This window comes from Chrysochloris asiatica, unplaced genomic scaffold (assembly GCF_000296735.1).
Source record: "Chrysochloris asiatica unplaced genomic scaffold, ChrAsi1.0 scaffold00039, whole genome shotgun sequence".
NCBI lineage: Eukaryota > Metazoa > Chordata > Mammalia > Afrosoricida > Chrysochloridae > Chrysochloris > Chrysochloris asiatica.
The window spans coordinates 14,627,899-14,648,587 of NW_006408557.1; the positions used below are offsets into that span (position 1 = coordinate 14,627,899).

Here is a 20,689-nt window from a genome sequence, read left to right on the forward strand (position 1 = left end):
GCAGATAGATGCACCATGTGGCTCCTGCCCTTTGAGATTCATAAATCATTGCTGTTGTTGTTGTTGTTAAGTGCCGTTGAGTCGCTTCCGACCCATAGTGACCCTGTACAGGGTTTCCGAGGGTGTAAATATTTACAGGAGTAGAAAGCCTCATCTTTCTCCCGCGGAGTGGCTGGTAGTTTCGAACCGCTGACCTTAAGGTTCGCAGCCTGATTCGTAACCACTACGCTATAGGAAAGTAAATTGCCACAGCTTCTCTCCCATTCCCCCTGCCTCCCTGCAGAGTATCTGGTAATTTAGAGCTGCTGATCTTTTGGTTAGCAACCAAGCACTTAACAACTGTGGTACCAGATCTCCTATCCCAGGCATTGGTGAGCTGAAATGGACTGGAATTGGTCATTTTGAATCCAATAATTGTATGATCTACTATACTGAAAATGACAAATTGAAAATAAATGGCATTGCTCTCATCCTCAAAAAGAAAATTTCAAGGTCTATTCTGAAGTACAATGCTGTCAACGATAGGCTAATATCCATATGCCTACAAGGAAGATAAGTTAGCATCAACCACAAATGGCAAAGATGAAGATATAGAAGATTTTTATGGACTTTGGTCAAGCCGACTTGACAGCACATTACAACAACAACAATCTATTTGATTGAATGTGCAATTGATAAATACTGATGATTGGAATGCAAAAGTTGAGAAGAAGGAACAGTATTTGAAAAAGTTGGTTGTGGTGATAGAAATAATGCCAGAGTTCTCATAAAAATCTGCAAAACCAATCACTTATTCACTGTAAATACATTTTTCCACAAGACAACAACTATAATGTGGACCTCACCAAATGGATTACACAGGGGCTGACTATAGAACACAAACCATCAATTGCTCATATTCAATTTCAAGCTAAAGCTTAATAAAATCAAAGCAATACCATAAGAGCCAACATAAAACCTTGAATAAATCTCGCCTGAATTTAAAAACCATCTCAAAAGTGGATATGACTCACTGAACACTAATGACTGTAAGATGACATTAGGAAAGTTAAAAACCATTAAAAGACAGGAAAGCATTGCAACCAATTCCACACAACAACTTTTGTGTGAACTATTCATTGGAAAACTAATTGGCTAAATAAACTGTCACCTAAAACACAATAAAATATTTTTTTAAATTAAAATAAGCAATTGTTAGTGAAAATATTTTAAAAGCCATTGTTTCCTTTTTAAAAAGACAGAAAAAAGTAAAACAGATGTCAGAAGAGACTCTACAATCGGGCTGCGAACCTTAAGGTCAGCGGTTCGAAACTACCAGCCACTCCGCGGGAGAAAGATGAGGCTTTCTACTCCCGTAAGGATTTACACCCTCGGAAACCCTGTACAGGGTCGCTATGGGTCGGACCCGACTCGATGGCACTTACAACAACAATAATAGATCAAGCTGTGCAGTGAGCAACTTTATGGCAAAAGACTCAGTGAAATCCTAAAAGGCGAAGACGTCAATTTGATGATTAAGGTGAGCCTGACCCAAGCCTGACCCATTTTCAATCACCTCATGGAAAATCTGGACAATGAAAAAGGAAAACCCTAAGAAATATGATGTTTTAAAATGGTGGTGTTAGCAAAAATTATTGCGTATACCCTGGTGGCACTGTGAACTAAACATTGGACTGCTAACTGCAAGGTTGGTGGTTCAAACGCAGCAGTCATTCCATAGGAAAAAAAAATGAGACTGCTTCCATATAGACTTACAGTCTCAGAAACCCAAAATAGCAGTTCCACCTTGTCCTATTTGGAGTCCTGGTGTGGCACTATTGGATAAATCACTGGACCGCGAGGTTGGTTTGAACCATAAGGTCGGTGATTCAAGCTCACCAGCTGCTCTTTGGAAACCCTATACAGGGTCTCTATGAGTCAGAACCAACTCGATGGCACTTAACAACAACAACATAATGTAAGCATTTCAAAGTGAATGAGGAACTTGAGGGAGAAGAGAGGAGAAAGGAGAGAATGAGTGTTTTTTCAAGTGCTGGAACAGTCTGCGGATACTTAATATTCACCTCCCAGAGGGAAAGTTTGCAAGAAGGACGTGTGAGTGCCTTTTCAGTGCCAGAGCTCTGAGCAGCTCTTTCCTTAGCAACTTAGCACATCAGCACACAGTCTTGTAGTTATTTTCTTCCCAGCCAGCACCAGCAGTCCGGACCCTTGCACCCAAGCTTTCTGGTAGGTGGAAGAGTTCCCTCTTCCTGTGCCTCACAGGGAAACAAAGGCAAAGTGCAGTTGTTTATTTGTCTGCTTTTCTCCAGCACGTTGTGAGTGCCTTCAGCACAGTACTAGCCTCCTGTCCTGGCAGACAAACTCAGCCATGTTGAGCCTTGTTGTTGTTGTTAGGTGCCAACCACTTGGTACTGACTCATAGTGACCTTATGCACAGCAGAACAAAACACTGCCCAATCCTGGGCCAACCACACTACTCTTGCCACGCTTGAGCCCATTGATGCTGCCACTTTGCCAATCCATCTCGTTGGGGGTCTTCCTCTTTTTTTCCCACCCTCCACCTTACCAAACATGATATCCTTCTCCAGCGACTGGTCTCTCCTGACAATATGTCTGAAATATGAGAGATGAGGTTTGGCCATCCTGGTCTCCAAGGAACACTCTGGCTGCACTTCTTCTAACATAGATCTGTTGGTTCTTTTGGCAACCCATGGCACTTTCAATATTCTCCAAGAGCAGCTAAATTCCCCAAATTCTGACAAACTACTTGTTGTTATTGTTGCTAAGCGCCATCAAGTCGGTTCCAACTCATAGCGACCCTGTATAAGGTTTCTGAGGTGCAGCTGGTGGGTTTGAACGCTGACCTATGGTTTGCAGTTCACTGCTACAGTCCTACAGCACAACAGCAGGAGTCAAACCACTTAGCTCAGCCAAATTCGACTTCCTCACCTGAAGAATGGTAAGAAAATTAAACCAACACACATCAGTGGATGAGGAAAAGTAAACGCAAGGTATGCAAGCAATGTTCATAGAATATCATTACAACATTGAATTCAGGCTTGCAGGGCCAACACCTCCCACCTACAGTGACTTCCTGTGAATGTGAAAATACCTGTAGGTGTGCATGGTGAGGGGACACTGAACTTCTTCCCAGACAGAACCAGGTGGCAAGATTAACTTTCTGCTTCCTTCTAGCTGGCTTTAAACATGTGTCACCTCAAAACCTCAGGTTTCTGGAACTAAGGCTCATCATATCCATTTTATAGAACAAATGCAAAAATCAAGAGAAGTAACACAGGTGAGAGTTTTGATATGCCCAGTAAGCTCTGACTGAATTGGAATTTAATTAAGAACATAGGCTCTACTGATGTGTCAGTTTACCTTGATAAGAAAGGGACAAGAGCCTAAACTGACTTAGAACATAATAGATGACTTTGGAGGCTGGCGGATCAGGGATGGACAAGATGACTGGCAGCCCATCTACCCTCTCAAATATTCTCCTTTAGCCTCTGAGCTGCTGTATTGCCCACCTACACTGGTAGGTTGGAGGTCATTGAATATGCACATGGCCAACCTGGATGTCTTCCTTCTTTCCCACCTTTACCCACCACCCTAGTTCATTCCTCTAAACTCAGCTCTGCCATGTACTCTTCCAGGAATGTTCCCTCACCACTATCTCCACCTGTGGGCAGGTTTTCACACCACATCCACACTTTCATTGGGCTGTCAAGGGAAGTTGTTGAAGAGCTTACCTTCTCTCTTTGAGATTAGGTGCTTAGGGTAAGAAAAACAAGAGCTCAGTGCTATGTGCCACATCAAATTTGTGACTACAAACACTGAAAATTGCTTTCTGTAGGTCATTCCTGCCACAGCCAGGATGAATAGTAGATCTGGGCCCACAACCCAGAAAAAAAGAAAGACCAGGTGTGAGATGTCAGGGCTCAGTAGCCGTCTCATTACCTAGAGCCGTTGGCATTGATTGACATAACAGTAATGGGGAAATGTAATAAGCTAAGGACAGAAAACCTCCTTTGCTTTTCCATTGTATCCTTTTATTTCTAGATAAAACTGGTCTTATCTGGAGAGGGGATCTTAAGTGTCTCTATTTACCACAATTGGACAAACCTTCCCAAGAACATGGTCGGGCAATTGTATGGATCAGAGCATAGCAATGAGCTTATGCTGGTGGGCTACATATGGGAATTGATGTGTGGCCTTTTCCTCCCCATGCAGTACCCTTTCTCACTGTCTCCTCCAAAGCTGACCCAAAAGCATTGCATGTCATGATTCCATCTCTGTACTGGGTGTGGTAAGGACTGCCCTGCTGAGCCAACCAGAAGGTCAGTCCCTGCCCCTCCCTTGCACCCCCACACCCACCAGGAGACCCAGATCAGACTCTGTCAGGAAGGCAAGAGGGATGTTCTTCTGCATGGGCCTGGGAACCAATTTCAATGGAGCAGATCCAGCCCCTTCGTGCCAAGGCAGTCCCTTTGTCCCCTGTTAGTGGAATTCCCAGTCCTAAGGGTAATAGAGGACAACCTCATTCCTGGAGAATGATTCCCTCGTCCCAGGAGGACAAATGTGGCAGCAGCAAACAGTTAATGAGATTGGAGCACCCTTTCCTAGACTGACACAAGTTGATAGGCCTTTCATCCATGTGCTTGCTGAATGAAAGAAAAAAGAGCAAGTGGTGAACATAGGCCCAAACCGCTGAGGCTGGGTGGTCATTAATTCACTCTGCAAGTAGATAAAAGAGAAACCTCTGGGTTACAGACCCCACTGTCCCTTCTCTACAGGTAGACTACTTGCCCTCCCCCACCCACACCCGCATCCTGCTCTCTTGCATCTTGAGTTCACTTATCCTCTCCTTATCAAGAACCCACTGCAATAAAAACATATCCAGAAATGCAGCTTCTTATTCACTCCTCGAGCCAAAGTATGTGATAGTGCATTGGCTGAGAGCCTGCTGTGTTCCCCCACAGATTTTCTTTGGCTAATTCTGAAGTTCTTACCTAATTTTCCCTTGACTTCCTACAATCCAATATGTTTGTCTTTTCTGTGCTTATTGATGTCTTTACTTTGTGTTCAGATCATTAACAGTCACTGTTGTTTTCTAGAATATTGATAACTCCATTTATGTAGCACCAACATTGAGCCAAGGCCTTGCAGATAAGGAGAGTTCTGAGGTTCAGAACTATGATTTCTACTGTTTAAGTGGGGAAAGTGAGACCCTGTAAGGTCTTAGTTTAATGACTTAGCTTGCTTTATTAAACTAATAATCATCAGGAGATTGCCATATTTCTGGAATGTTGAGAAACCAGTGAGGCCTATAAAACCACCACTTATTTCACTATTGCTTTCACTCCTCAAGGACTTTCATGGCTGTTCTGTGTTATACACATCCCCTAGACAGCAAGCAAGGCAGTAAGTTGGTGCAGCTTACATTGAGGTAAGCTGCCTGAGGCCCCTCAGTTGTCACATCAGAGTTGGGAATGAGAGGGAAATTTCGGCTATGAGTGTTTGCTTTGTGGTTATGTGTGCATGTCCTGGTTTTTGTTTTTCCCTTTTCTATCTCCCTCATCTGAAATATGTAGCAAAGAAAAACATAGACTACAAAAGCAAAAATTTCCAAACAGTGAGGTTTATGTCTGAGATCTGAATTCACTTTCTACAAAACCATACTCAGAATTTCTCATACTATTATCAGCCGAGACCTAACTCTTGCTTGTCCAAAATGATTATTGTCTCATCACCAAGTAGTTTAGGCACCATCTGTCTGCAGATCAGAAAGGAGATTTGTGGCCAGCGGCACAGTCCAGCAATACTGTCCACTCACCCTGAAGGTTCAGGGAAGGTTCTGGTTCCTAGATAGGTAAGGCCATGAGAACAGCTCTGGACAAGTTACACTTTTATAGCGGTATGTACCATTTCCAGGCCAGCGCTTAAAACCTCCAGAACTTTCCTTCCCTCCTCAACAGTAACGAACAATGTCACAGGAAAGGATTACTCCATCATCTTAAATCCCGGAGTAAGATTGACATAAACCAGACTCCCAGACAATTGCTAGAAAAGACAAACTGTGTGTAAAAACTCAACTTTCGCTGTTTACATTCACTAAGAATGAAATTTCTTAGCACAACCAAACTTATTCCAATTGATACAAAATTAATTCTCTTTGAATAACCCAGTAGTAAAACTTCAAAAATTACAGGAATAGGAAAATAAATAGATAAATGGAGGATGGATCGATGGAAGAACAATAGATGCAGGAGGGCAGGTAGGTGAATGGATGGATGGAGCTGGTAGCGATGGCTCTATGTCAATCCACCTCACTGGGATTCTTCCTCTTTTTCATTGACACTCCATTTTATCAAGCATGAGGCCCTTCTCCAGAGACTGGGCCTCCAAATGACATGTCTAATGTCTGGGAAACAAAGTCTCACTTTTCTTATTTCAAAGTTGCTTTCTGGCTGTGCTCCTTCCAAGAGAGATTCATTATTCTGGCAATCCATTGTACTTTTACTATTCTTCACCAACGTGATAGCTCAAATGCATTGATTCTTATACAATCTTCTATATTTATTGTCCAGTGTTCACATGTATATGATGATAGTGAAAGTGGTGAAGGAAGAACAAGAAAGGAACTGCTGCTGAATGTTTAGCCACTGAAAACCTATGAAAAGCATTGGAACACTGTTGGTTAGCACCACAACATTGAATGTTGACAAACTATGCATACCACCAAAATACTGTCAAACACCATGCCAGAAGATTAGCCCCTGAGGTTAGAAGGCACTCAAAATATAAGTGGAAAAGAGCTGCCTCCTCAAAATAAGAGTTGACCATTCCGACTCAAATGGAGCAAAGCTTTTGCGACATTCATTTGCTGATGGGGCACAACTCAAAATGAGGAGAAACAGCTATAAACATCAATTAATGATCTGAACATGGAATGTAAAAAGTATGAATATAGGAAAATTGGAAGTAATCAAAAATGAAATGAAATATACAAAGATTGATATCCTTGGCATTAGTAAGCTTAAATAGAATCTGATAAATATAGAGTTCACTATTCTGGGAATGACAAATTGAAGAGGAATGGTGTCACATTCATTATCAAAAAGAACATTTCAAGACTTATCTTGAAGTATAATGCTGTCTGTGATACAATGATATCCATATGCCTACAAGGAAGACCAGTTAATACAGTATTTTTAAATTTGCACACCAACCACTAAAGCCAGTGACAATGAAATCGAAGAATTCTTCCAGCTTCTTCAGTCTGAAATTTCTCAAACATGCAATGAAAATGTATTGATAATTCCTGGTGACTGGAATGCAGAGGTTGGAAAAAATAAGAAGGATCACTAGTTGAAAAATATGATCTTGGTTATAGAAATGATACCAGAGATTGCAAGATACAATTCTACAAGACTGATGACTTATTCATTGCAAATACCATTTTAAACAACATTAAATATGGCTATGTGCACAGACCTCACCATATGGAATACACAGAAACCAAAATGACTACATCTGTAGTAAAAGACATTGGAAAAGCTTCATATCATCAGCCAAAACAAGGCTAAGGACCGATTTGCTACAGACCATCAATTACTCATATGCAAGTTCAGACTAATGCTGAAAAACATTAAAACAAATCTATAAGAACCGAACTATGACCTTGAGCATATCCCACCTGAATTTAGAAATCATCTCAAGAACAGATTTGATGATGCAATGGACACTAATAACCAAAGACCAGAAGACTTGTGGGATGACAACAAGAAAATCACACAGGAAGAATGCAAAATGTCATCAAGAAGAGAAGAAGAAGGAAAAGGCCAAAATGATGTCAGAAGAGACTCTGAAACTTGCTCTCCAGTGTAGAGCTACTAAACCAAATGGAAGAAATTAGAGGGTAAAATGGCTTAATAGAAAATTTCAAAGGGTAGCCTGACAAATCAAAGTCAAGCATCATAATGGAATGTGCAAAGACATGGAATTATAAACCCAAAAAGAAGACAACGCTTAGCATTTTTCAAATCAAAAGAAAGGAATAAAAAATTCAAGCCTCGAGTTGCAGAATTGAAGGATTCTACAGGGGAAATATTGAATGATGCAGAAAGCATCAAAAGAAGATGGAAGAAATACACAGAATCACTGTACCAAATAATAAGTGGTCACTGTTCTATAATTTCAAGAGGTAGTATATGATCAAGAACCAAAGTTACTGAAGAAAGAAGTCCAAGTAGTACTGAAGCCATTGGCAAAGAAAAGAGCTCCAGAAATATGTGGAATACAAATAGTAATCTTTCAACAAACTGAAACCATCCTAGAAGCACCCACTCATCTATTCCAAGAAATTTAGTCAACTGATTGGAAAAGGTGCATATTTGTGCCTATTCCAAAGACAGTTGACACAATACCATACAGCAATCTTCAGACAGTATCATCACTATCACATGCAAGTAAAATTTTCTTAATATAATTCAGAAATGGCTGCAACAATACATTGACAGGGAACTGCCAGATTTAGATGAGATATAGAACAAGGGATATCATTGCTGACGTCGGATGGACCGTGGCTGCAAGCAGAGAATACCAGAAAGATGTTTACCTGTGATTTATTGACTATGCAAAGGCTTTCAACTGTGTAGATCATGAAAAGCTATGGATAGCATTGCGAAGAATGGGTATTCCATAGCACTTAATTGTGCTCATGAGGAACCAGTACATAGACAAAGAGAATACCAGAAAGATGTTTACCTGTGCTTTATTGACTATGCAAAGGCTTCCAACTGTGTAAATTGTGAAAAGCTATGGATAACATTGCGAAGAATGGATATGCCATAGTTGTGGAATATGCCTCAATTGTGCTCATGAGGAACCTGTACATAGACCAAGAGGCAGTTGTCTGAGCATAACAAGGAAACTCTGAATGGTTTAACTTCAAGGAAGATATATTCCAGGCTTACTTATCCTACAGTGTCATAACAGGAGCCCATTGTATAGGGTTTTTTAAGTACCATGGATTTCTAAGGAGCAGCTGGTGAGTTTGAACCACCGACCTTGCAGTTCAAACAACCTTGCAGTCCACTACTTATCATACAATGCCACCCCAGTACTCTAGGATTTACAAAGCTATAAATCTTTGTTGTTCTTCATAGGTACCTTTGAGTTAGCACCAACTCATAGTGACTTTATGCACAACAGAACAAAACGCTGCCCAGTCCTGTGCCAACCTCACTAACATTGCTATCTTTGAACTCATTGCTGTTGCCACTGTGCCAATCTATCTTGTTGGGGGTGTTTCTCTTTTTTGCTGATCCTCCACTTTACCAAGCATGATGTTCTTCTCCAGGTACTGGTCCCTCCTGTGAATATGTTCGAAGTATGAGACACAAAGTTTGGGCCATCCTGGACTTTTTTGTTTTAGTTTGTTGATTACCTGATCCATTTCTTCTTGTTTCACACTGTGAAAGTTTAGGTAGCTTGTGTTTTTCTAAAAATGTATTAATTTTCTCTATATTTTCATATTTGTTAGAGCACAACTCTATAATATTCTGTTATTATCCTTTTTATTTCCATTGTTTCTGTTGTGACGTCACCCATGTGGCTTCTTATTCATATTATTTGTGTCTTCTCCCTCTTTTTTTTTTTTTTTTTATTAAATTTGTTACTCCTTTGTCAATTTTACTAATCCTTTCAAAGAATATGTGTCTTGTCTTGTTGATTCTTTCTGTAGTTTTTCTGTTTTTTTATCTCGTTTATTTCAATCCCAATTTTTATTATTTACTTCCTTCTGGTGGCTATAGTTTTACTTTGCTGGTCTTTTTCTTATTGATATCAATGTTGCATTATGTATTGATTTGAGTTCTTCTTTTTTAATGTGTGTTTTTATTGCTATGAATTTCCCTCTCAGCACTGCTTTTACTGTGTCCAAAAGATTTTGGTATGTTTATAGGAATTTTTTAATTTCAGTTTGCATTTGTTCTACTACCTAATAGCGTTTAAGCAGGGTGTTATTCAATTTCAATTTCCATGTATTTGATTTTATTTTCTTGATATTCCTATTGTTGATTTCTAATTCTATAGCATTGTGATCTGGGAAGGTGCTTTATAGTATTTTGATGTTTTTAAATTTATTGAGGCTTATTTTGTGGCCTAACACATGGTCAATTCTGGAGAATGTTCCATGTGCACTGGAAAAGAATGTATATTGTGCTGTTGTTGGGTTGAATGCTCTGTACAAATCTATGAGGTCAAGTGGGCTGATTGTGTTTTTTAGTTCCTCTGTGTCTTTGTTGAATTTCTTTCCGGTTGCTGTCCTTTTTTCAAAACTGGTATATTAAAATCTCCCACTATTATTGTAGAGTTGCCTACTTCTTTTTACATTTCTGTTAGGGTTTGATTTATATATTTTGGGAGTCTTTTGTTGAGAACATAGATATTTATTATGGTAACGTCCTCTTGTTCAATTGACCCTTTAATCATGGATAATGTCCCTCTTTGTCTCTGATGCTGGTTTTTGCTTTAAAGTTTATTTTATCAGAGATTAATATTGTCACTCCTGCTGGGGATTTTTGGCAATTAGCTTAGTATATTTTTTCCATCAATTAATTTTTAATCTATTTTTGCCTTTTTGAGTAAGTTATGTCTCTTATAGACAGCTTATTGAAGGATCCTGCTTTCTTATCCATTCTACCACTCTCTGTCTTGACTGATGCATTTAATCCTTTGACATTCAGTGTAACTGTTGATATGCATGGATTAATTGCTGTCGTGCTGTTTGTGTTTTGTGGTGCTGCTGGTTTCTTTGTTCTGCATACTTTCCTGTGCTCAGTTCATTTTTTCTTTGTGCTTTTTCTTGTCAATTTCTTCATCATTTTAATGTTTCCAAAATCTTGGGTTTTCCACAGATCTCTCCACACTCTGGTCATAGATTCATCCACACAGGGGCCACAGAACCATCCCTGGGGATGTCTACTTGAACTAGTCTCACATCTGTTCACCATAGAGAGGACATGAGTGAAAAGAGAAAAAGAAGAGAAGAAATAAGGGGGGGAAATATGACAGAAAAAAAAAATTAAAAATCACACCTATATCTCTGCTTGAGTCCTGGTGTGGTGCTGTAGGTTAACACACTGGACTAAAAGGTTGATTTGAATCCTAATGTCAGTGGTTCAAACTTACCAATCACTCTTCAGAAACCCTATACAGTGTCACCATGAGTCAGAACCGACTCAATGGCACTTAACAACAAAAACAATATCTCTGCAAATCACTAGCAGGTTTCTGTAATAGAAGTGGTCTCTTGTCTCTCTCTCTCTGCTCACTCCCATTCAAAATGGTTACAGCAGGATACATTGGCCACCCCAAAGCGGAAGATACCTTTTTTCTTGCTTTGGCCCAGGATTGGGCAGGGTTTCATTCTGCTGTGCATAAGGTTGTTATGAGTCGGTACCGACTCGATGGCACCTAACAACAATAATAAACCCATGAATTTGTGGGGTTGACATGCCATGCATATTTTAATATATGCATACTTTAAAATAAATAAATAACTGCTAATATCTTAAGTCTTTCATCTATTCAAATGAATTGGATATGTGCCACATAAAGCAAAAGTCTGTGAGGCAGTTAATTTTTAAGTAATTGCATGGTATTCTGAATATCATTTATAGATATTTGATAACTTTCATCGCCCCCTATGAAGACCCAGAGTACAGATGCTACTGGTGTCTGGCTCATATATCCTTGGACTGTCTTATTTCAGATCATGCTGACCTGACTCCCAGCCTAATACCCATGATGATTTGTTTGAGTTTTCTTAAGCCACCAAGTCATGTTCTTTCCAGGTGTTCATCAGATGACAATTTGAGGAAGTTGTCTCTTAGCACAAGTCCCCAGAGACTAACTGACAGGAGTTGCCTTTGGGTGGAAAAATCTGAGGTATACTTTATATTGACTCTCGGATGTCCTTGGGGGAGATTGAGTGTCACAGTTATGCACAGTTATAACATGCTCATAAACACACTTTTTCTTAGTTTTCTTCTTTCCCCTTGACTCTTCCTTCTATAATTCCCTACCAGAGCGTTTTTGGATCACTTCCTAAATAAACTATTTGCACTGCAATCCCTTTCAAGATCTACCTTTGGGTGATTCTAAGCTAAGACCTCCAAGAAGGTGCATGAGTAAAGTCCCAGCGTTAGTCTGACCCAGGTTCCTCCCCAGCTTTCTAGCTTTACTGCCTTCCTCAGTATATCCTCCAGGTCTCTTGTCTAGAACTTTCTGTGAGGTAATTATTAACCAATGTTTAGACCACTACTCCACCCTGTCCATGGATATAATTTAAATGCCATGTTCATCATCGGTGCACTGCCATGAGAACCATAAAAAGAACTAGGCAAGCCAATTTCCAGTATGTGGTTCCCTTGGCTGGTCAAGGACGGCATGTTGCCTACTTGACTAGTCCTAAACTCTGGCCATAATCCTGGTGTTATCTGCCATGAGAGAGCTCTCTACAGACTGAAACCTTGCTGGTCATAAGAAGCTCCCTGTTCCCTTCAGCAGAGAGAATCAATTCATGTATGAAATCCTCACTGGAAACAAATTCTCCCATCATGCATCCCCCCACAAAAACTCCTAACACAACTGAAGAACTTTTGAAGATTGCCATTGTTGTTAAGTGCCTGTTAAGTCAGTTTCAACTCATAGAGACCTTATAGAGGGTCACCCTTTGAAGGTATGACTACTAAAAGCCATCCCATGCCCATTTCTTGTGGTTGTCACAAGCACTTTATAAAAAGATATGTAACTGCTGGCGACCACATTGGTCTACGGGCGAGTGGAAGTGGGAGAAGGGCAGCAGTGAAAATACAGGCTGAATTCAACCACATTCCATAGACCCCCATCGACCTAGAGATGAGAGAGAGAAGAGGAAGGGCTGATTGGTCTGAAGTATGGTGAGACCTGGGGACTCCCAAGCCCATGAACAAGAACATAGCCATGGAGGCCTAGGGCTCAAGATGAAAAGCATCCAGCTGATATGAAATGATGGGAGTTGCACAAGAATGCCCAAACTTGCAGATAGTACCCATTTGACCTACCTTCAATGGCTTGATGGTCACAACTCTACTAGAAAAAGATTTTAAATTTTGATAAAGGAAACAAGTGCAAATTACCACAATTTGATGAACTTGACCCATATTTATGGAGGTAGTTGCGGGGAGACCAGCTCTCTGCAGGGGGTCATGGGACACGAGAGGAGACGCAGAGTCAGCGGTGAATGAATGAATGGCTTTCTCAGTCAGCCTGCTGTGCTGGTCCAACTCAACAAGTCTTTATTTTTATACTTAAAACTATACAGTACATAACGAATTGACACTTTGATCTTTTCTTGAATTATTACACAGTTAATCACAACATTTTTGCACCTGGTCATTAGACAACTTTGACAAAAATATTTCTGTGATGTTCAAACTGACTTTCATCTCCTTTCCCAGTATGTGATAAACTGTTTCTTCTTGTTTCCACTAAAAGATTAAGTCAAACCTTACACAAATCATTTCTACTTATCAAACTGTTGATTATATTTTCTAAGTAACATGTTTCTACTAATCATTAATGCTTTCACTACCTCATTATTCCTACTAATTATCAACTTTCTATTCTACATAATGTACTATTATTTTCATAATAAAAGTTCTAATTTATTTTTCTAAAGTATTCATTAAATTGCTTGGAAGCTATGTGGCATAAAGCCCAACCTGGCTAATTGCTGCAGGAAGTGTAGATTATCAAGTCAAAACTATCCTTCACTTAAGTTCATTATTTTCTGCTTATTTACGCAGGTGCTTGTATGTAGGAGTTTGTGAATTCTAGCTAGTGACTGATTGTGGTGAGGTCTATAAGGGTAGGTCAGCTTGACTTTAATTTGCTATCTGCTTTTGTGGTCTCACAAATGCAGTTACTTAGGTTTTCTATGAAAGGGAGTAATTTATATAATTCTCTTTGTATTTAATCCACCAAAGCTGAAAGCAATTGTTGCTAAGCCAGTTTTTCCTAAGGTTTGTAAAATTCATAGTGAAAGGCTGTAAATATGGCTATATTATATTTTTACGAGTAAATTCAGAGTTAACTTGAAAAGAAGATAGGGACCAGCTTTTTGAGAGTCATTTGCTGTGCATAACGTCTCTCCCCCATCCCCCACCCTCACCCCACTACCGGGCCAAACAATGGGAGTTAAGCGCATCCCGCAGGTAGTAGCTCAAAATACCAACTGAGAGGGAAGGAAACTTCACATCAAGGATCAATCCTACCTCCTCTGTACAAAAGGTTGATAAGAATGGGCAACTTAGACAGTGGCTACCTAAAATGAGGGGGCAATAAAGGCACCAAGTGACTGGTTTACAAGTTTTCAAAATGGAGTTTAGTTTCAGAGTGTGCGAGGGAAGGTAGAATCCCCACTGAATAGTTTTCATCTTGTCTAGACTGGTCTAGTGAAGAGATCGGGATAAGATTCTTATGATTCAATAGTGAATAATTGTTACCATGACTAATTGAGACTGTCACAACTATAAAGGGAGAAGTAGTTAATCTTACAGTTCAGGAATAGAGGACACTAGGACCATCAAGGGAGAAGAGCATGAGTGTCCCACCAGACCACTATTATATTGCATATAAAATAAGATTTATCTGTTTCCTTTACCTCTTGCACTTGTCCTAGTATATTCCCATGTTTCCATCATTTTTTTACTGACCTCCCTCCTCTTGTTGTATATTGCCTTCCCCTTCACCTGATACTTGTGAATTAACATAAAATAGTGCTTGAGTCAGGCTGCTAATCTCAAGGTCAGAAATTTGAAACTACCAGCTGTTCCATGGGAGAAAGATGAGGGTTTCTGCTCCCATAAAGATTTACACCCTTGGAAGCCCTTTGCAGGGTTGCTATGAGTCTGAACCTACTCCACAGCACATAACCACCACACTTTAGTCAGTACCTTCCTCTCCCTTCCCCTCCTACCCTGGGTAACTATCAAATAATTTTTCTTGTGTATAAAAACATTTTCTTGACTTTTTGCAATAGTGGCCTCATATAATATTTGTCCTCTTGTGATTGATAGCTGCCATTGCTTTGCCATACTGCAGTGACTTTGGAAAAGCTGATTGGGGAGAACGTGTCAAAATGAGTGTCATTGGGTGAGGTTCCAACAGCTGCAGTATTTCTTCCTTAGCATCCCCTTCAACAAGGCATCTGTAAGCCCTTGGTTATTTCAGAGGAGAGTCTTGCTTTTCACAATCTAGGGAAATGACTATGTTTCCAAGGTCAATTTCATTCACTCCACCAGCATTTTTCTGGACTCCATGAATTTCAAATAGTTGTAGCTGTTTTTTAAACATTTAGGCTATAGCTCTAAGTTCATATTGCTCTTTTGTTTATACTTCAGAATGGCTTTGTGTTCTCATTTTTTGTATTAAATTAAATATATTAAATTCTACTGGAATTTTTTCTTCTTTTAGTAAATTCCATGTATGTTGTTGTTGTTGTTGTTGTTGTGAAGTGCCGTCGACTCGGTGCCGAGCCATAGCGACCCTGCATAAGGTTTCCGAGGAGCAGCTGGTGAGCTTGAACTGCCGACCTTGCAGTTCAAATGGCTTTGCAGTCTGGCGCATTAACCCACAGTGCCACACCAGGAATTCCATGTATAATCTATGGTAAAATGACACCTGTTCTTTCTCAACCTACACTACAGGTAGGCACATCTTCATGCCCTTGGTATTTTCTCATTAAGCTTATCATGTCCAAAGTAGAATCAAATGATGAAGGAACATCATGGTCCAGCCAGTTCACATAATGAAGTTGATATAGCCTATGAGATTCATTTTGAAATTCGAGTAACAGTGTCCTAATGAAGTAGTCTGGCCTAGTTTGTTCCACTTCACAAGAAATTTTAAATGATGCAAATGTTATAGAGCTTTCTAAAAGAGCCAGTAATGCTCACATTTTTTTCCTTCCCATCTCAAATTCTCTACAGTCTATAACAATGAGTACAACATATCATACCATACTGTAAAAATCTATTACTATATTTGCTAAAGATCCTTGGTTTTACCTATAAGCTTTTGGCCCATAGACACCCTTAGTAAGATTTGCATTAATATAATCTGAACCTTGAAAAGGAGATTTTAAGTCAGTGGTTCAAACTCAATTTAACTCTGCTGTTATCAAATGATAGTATATCCTTTTATCTGTTCTTTTTAGCATTTTCTTCTTTTTCTCCTGTGACTGTGGGATAAATCTTGTCTGTTGTATATTTTGTAGGCAATTTTGTTAATTGCATGAAGTCCTAGGCTAAGTTGTCCTCTTCATTGTGGTCTGGACTCTTCATGCCTGATACTTGTGAATTAATTTCTTCAGGATCTCCACTTGCTCCATCCTTCAGGTTTCTGTCACTGCACCCTCCCTCCTACACCACCACCGCTACCCATCTACCTGGTGCAGAGCATGCTCTTTTTGTATGTTTTAATTTTTCATTTATTTTATTAGTTTGTGCTTATAATATTCTCTGAAATTCTTCTTAAGTTTTTTATTTGTATTCTCCTTGCTTTCATCTAAAGTTTTCTCAATAATTATCTCAATTCATTGAAGGTACCTAAACATCATTCTTTTGAATTTCTTACTGAGTAGTATCAATACTACTTCTGTTATCATATTTTCTAACTCTGTATTTTAGTCACTTGCATGATCCATTCTGTCTTATTTCTTCATGTAAGCGGAAATTGTCTGCTGTCTCTAAGACATTGTGTTGTTGTGTTTATATTTAATTGATGATTCTACGTTTCCTGATGGGTGTGATAGAGACTAGCAGTATATACACAGTTCTCTGCTCACTGTTTGTGTAACATACTTCAAGGAAGTCTGGCTGATGTTGGCTGATGATTGTTGTTGATACAGTGGCACATGTCCAATGGGTGGAGTTGCAGGAGGTACAGATGTGACTGGGTCATATGGGCACAATTGTTGTCTCCCAAACACAGACAACTGCAATAAAAGATCTAATAAGGTGAAATTCACAAGATTCTGGACACCTGGCATCCTAGCAGAGGTTGTATAAGAGAGGTGCCACTGGCTACTAGACAGGCAAGAGTGGCAGTTGGGGATAGAACAAACAAGATGGTGGATTAGGTGGAAGTACAGTAAAGGAGCTCTGTCAGCAACAACACAGAATACCTGACCAAGCAGGCTCAGGAGATGGTCCCAGAACTCTGAACCACATATAAAGGAATATTTAGAAGGTTGGAAGGCTTACAGCTAGGGCAATTTGTAGCAGAAGCAAGAAATCCAGTGCTTTCTAATTTAATATGCTCAGCTGCTCCAGGAGCTGCCACCTTGGGTGAGACAACATGGGGGAAGGATCAGAGCAGCCACAGATGCCTGACAGAATGGCAGAGATACAGGTGTGGACATTCTTTTCTTTTGGTATCTGTTCATTTGTCCCTTGCTGTCTGCGCAATTCCATTCTGGTGACTATAGGGGTGCCTGAGCTAGTGACACCCCAGCCCCACCCTCAGAGGGTTCTACTACATATGCTCACAGTTCTCCTTGAAATTTAAAGAGACAGTTTCCAATTAAAACCAAACGGCCACAGCTGGCCCTGAACTGTTTATAACTAGAAAAAAGGCCTAAATGGGGATTATGGAGCTGGACAGGCAGACAAAAAGGGAAATAGGCTGAAAATTAAATCCTAAGTTACGTCACAACAACCAACAGTGGCATCTTGAAATTTCTCAAGAAGAGTGAAAAGGGAAGCCCATTTCCTGATCACATCTACCTAGAGGCATTCAGAAAGCATAAAAAAATACCAAAATACACACCCATCTAAGTATTAAGGCCACAGATAATCCCTGAATATGCCCAAAAACAGAAGCAGACAACCATATCTGTACATGTCCAGAAACAAGATAAAGTGACTGAGGTAAATGAGCTGGAAGTAGACCTACACTGCAGGCTTTGGAAATGCCTGAGAAGGAATTCAGAGAAATGATTATAAAATGGATCAAAACCAAATACAATGGAGTTGAGAAAAATAAGGAAGAAGTCAGGAAAGCACTACAGGAACAATCAAGTAAGATAAATACAGGATTGGAAATAATTCAAAGCCTACAGAAAGAGGTCCAAATGATTAATAATAGAATATCAGAAATGGACAATACATTGAAAGGGCAAAGGAGTAGAACTGAAGAGATAGAAGCCAGAATTAGTGAGCTAGAAGATAACTCTCTCAACATTACTAAGATAGAAGAGCAAACACAAAAAAGGATAAAAAAAAATCTGAAGAAGGCCTAAGATTCGTGTTGGACAACATGAAGAGGAATAACTTAAGAACTATTGGCATTCCAGAACAGTAACAATCACACAAGTCCACAGAGGAGATAGTTGAAGAGCTTCTGGAAGAAAATTTTCCTAACATCATGAAAAGTGAAATAAGCATTCAAGAAACTCAACAAACCCCAGGATGGATAGACCCTAAACAACAATCACCAAGACATATAATAATCAAGCTCTCCAAAATCAAAGATAAGGACAGGATCTTGAAAGCAGCTAGGGAAAAGAGAAATGTAACATACAAAGGCAAGCAAATCAGATTAAGCTCGGATTTCTCAACAGAATGCCAGGCTGGAGGCATATGCCAGATGATGCCAGAATGGGCTTTCAGGTAGAGCCCCCAGGAATGGAGAGCAGAGGAGGAAGGAGGTCCCACAGTCTGATTGTAGGTCCCAGGAGTGGTTGTCAAAGTTTTCTTCTTATTCAGATCCCCATCTAAGTAGTAGTCACAGCAGCTAGGACTAGGCCTGTAGAGTTTGTGGCTCCTGGGACAGCTTGGGGTGGGGGTGGGGGCAGGTTGCTAGGAAGTCCTGGCCCTGATCTTGACCTTAGTAGATCACGGAGGTGGGCATGGGGTCTGTGAGCAAGGGTGTGGCCTGTAAGGGCATTGGTGTACTTCACCAGGAAGATAATGAGAATTTCTCAGGGGAGATTTACTTCTGGAGTGAGAGTCATAAGGCTCCCTGACCACTGATTTTGCCTGGCAACCTTCACGGCTGCCCACTGCAGGACTTCCTTTGCCTCATAGAGCCTGCTGTGTCCATGCACTGGCAGTAGGTGTGCCAACTGACAAGCAGTCCTGCAGACACAGAGGTGATGGTGGCATTGGCTGTATGTGACTCCATTCTCTACCTTCTCATAGAACTGCTTCTTCCTATTCTCTTCTAGATGCAGGCCAAGCCTCCTGGCTACCACCATATCACAGATGGAGTGCCTGAAAACCACTCACCCAGCTTCCTTCTGCCTCTTAAATGAAGGTGGCTTGGGCCCTTACTTATGACTGTTGCTGCTCCCCAGCCCATGAACAGGAGACTCTGGGTTGGGGCTCTCTTGGGTGACCCCAACTTAAATGAAAAAATGGGGGTCAGTGTTCTTTGAACAAAACTTGCCATAATTATTTGCTCATTTCAAGAAAAACAACTGAACTCCATACCGAATCGATTCGATCTCACCTTGTACAGCAAGTTGCTGACTGTGGACCTGGCATGCTGCATGCGGAATGTGTTTGCTGTAATGGCGAGGAATTCCTATTCCTGGGCATGCTTCAGCTCTTCTGGGACATGCTGGCATCTATATGACCCAGTTCCTCACCGGGCTGCCAGAGGACCTGCCCCTGGACGAGCTCTTTGCCGCCATCACCACCGTCCAAATACATAGTGGGAGAAGAGGTGGGCTTGGGTCCTGAGTGGACTACAAAAAGACAGCCAGGAAATGGAGAAGTGCAGCCCCTCACTGGGCACTGAGGATGCTTGCCGGGACCACAGCTACCACACAATGTCCATGTGGCTCCCAGGGACACGGTGCGGCCCGATGCCCACAGCCCTGCGGAGCACAGACATGCCTTGGGGCAGCGGGCTCAGTTACTGTGGGTCCCTAGTACTGTAACTGGCCTTAGAACCCTTCCAGGGATTCGACTGTGTGGCGTTAAGATGCTTGGGGCCTAGTGCACGATCTTAAACGAGGTTCGTGGCTGGCTCGCCCCTTGCTCCAGCACCCGTTCATTAAACCGTGGCACCTCTGCTGCCGATCACTGGGCTAACACTCCAATCTTTCTTGGCCGTGATATGCAGGAAGTGTTGTTCTTCAGGCCTCAGGGACGTTAGGGACTGACAGCAGGACTGGGGTCACACTGGACAGGTGGGCCCTGGAAGGTAAGTGGAATTGCCCTTACCTGCCTATGTCTGCACACCCCCAGAGCTGTTTGGGTACAGCAGGATGGGGGTGTGCATCCCCTTGGGTTCTCTGCTGAGCTCCTAGCCGCCTCTTGCCTTTGCCGCTCCCTGAACCTGTGAGGCAACTGCCCATGCCCAACTCTCTGAATTGAATGTAGCCCCTAAGCACACTTACTATGTCCCTCTGAGGGTATATATTTTCCTACTGAACAGAAGACATTCCTCTGGTCCCATGTTGACTCAGAACTCAGCCCCTACCCTGTTGGCCCAACAATGGATGTGTCTCTCGGTATGACATCATCATGTGTTACCTTGTTGAGCCAAGATCCTTGGCCCCCAGGACACTCAGCAGCCTCCAGTGCACAGGGAGTTTCTGGGGCCTCTCTCCTTGTCACTGTTGTTGGTG

At 41.0% G+C, this 20,689-nt stretch overlaps 1 pseudogene; it reads right to left on the reverse strand.

Annotated features, from left to right (window-relative positions):
* Positions 1 to 4,540: 4,540 nt before the first annotated feature.
* On the reverse strand, positions 4,541 to 16,441 carry LOC102842335 (annotated as a pseudogene).
* Positions 16,442 to 20,689: the final 4,248 nt, after the last annotated feature.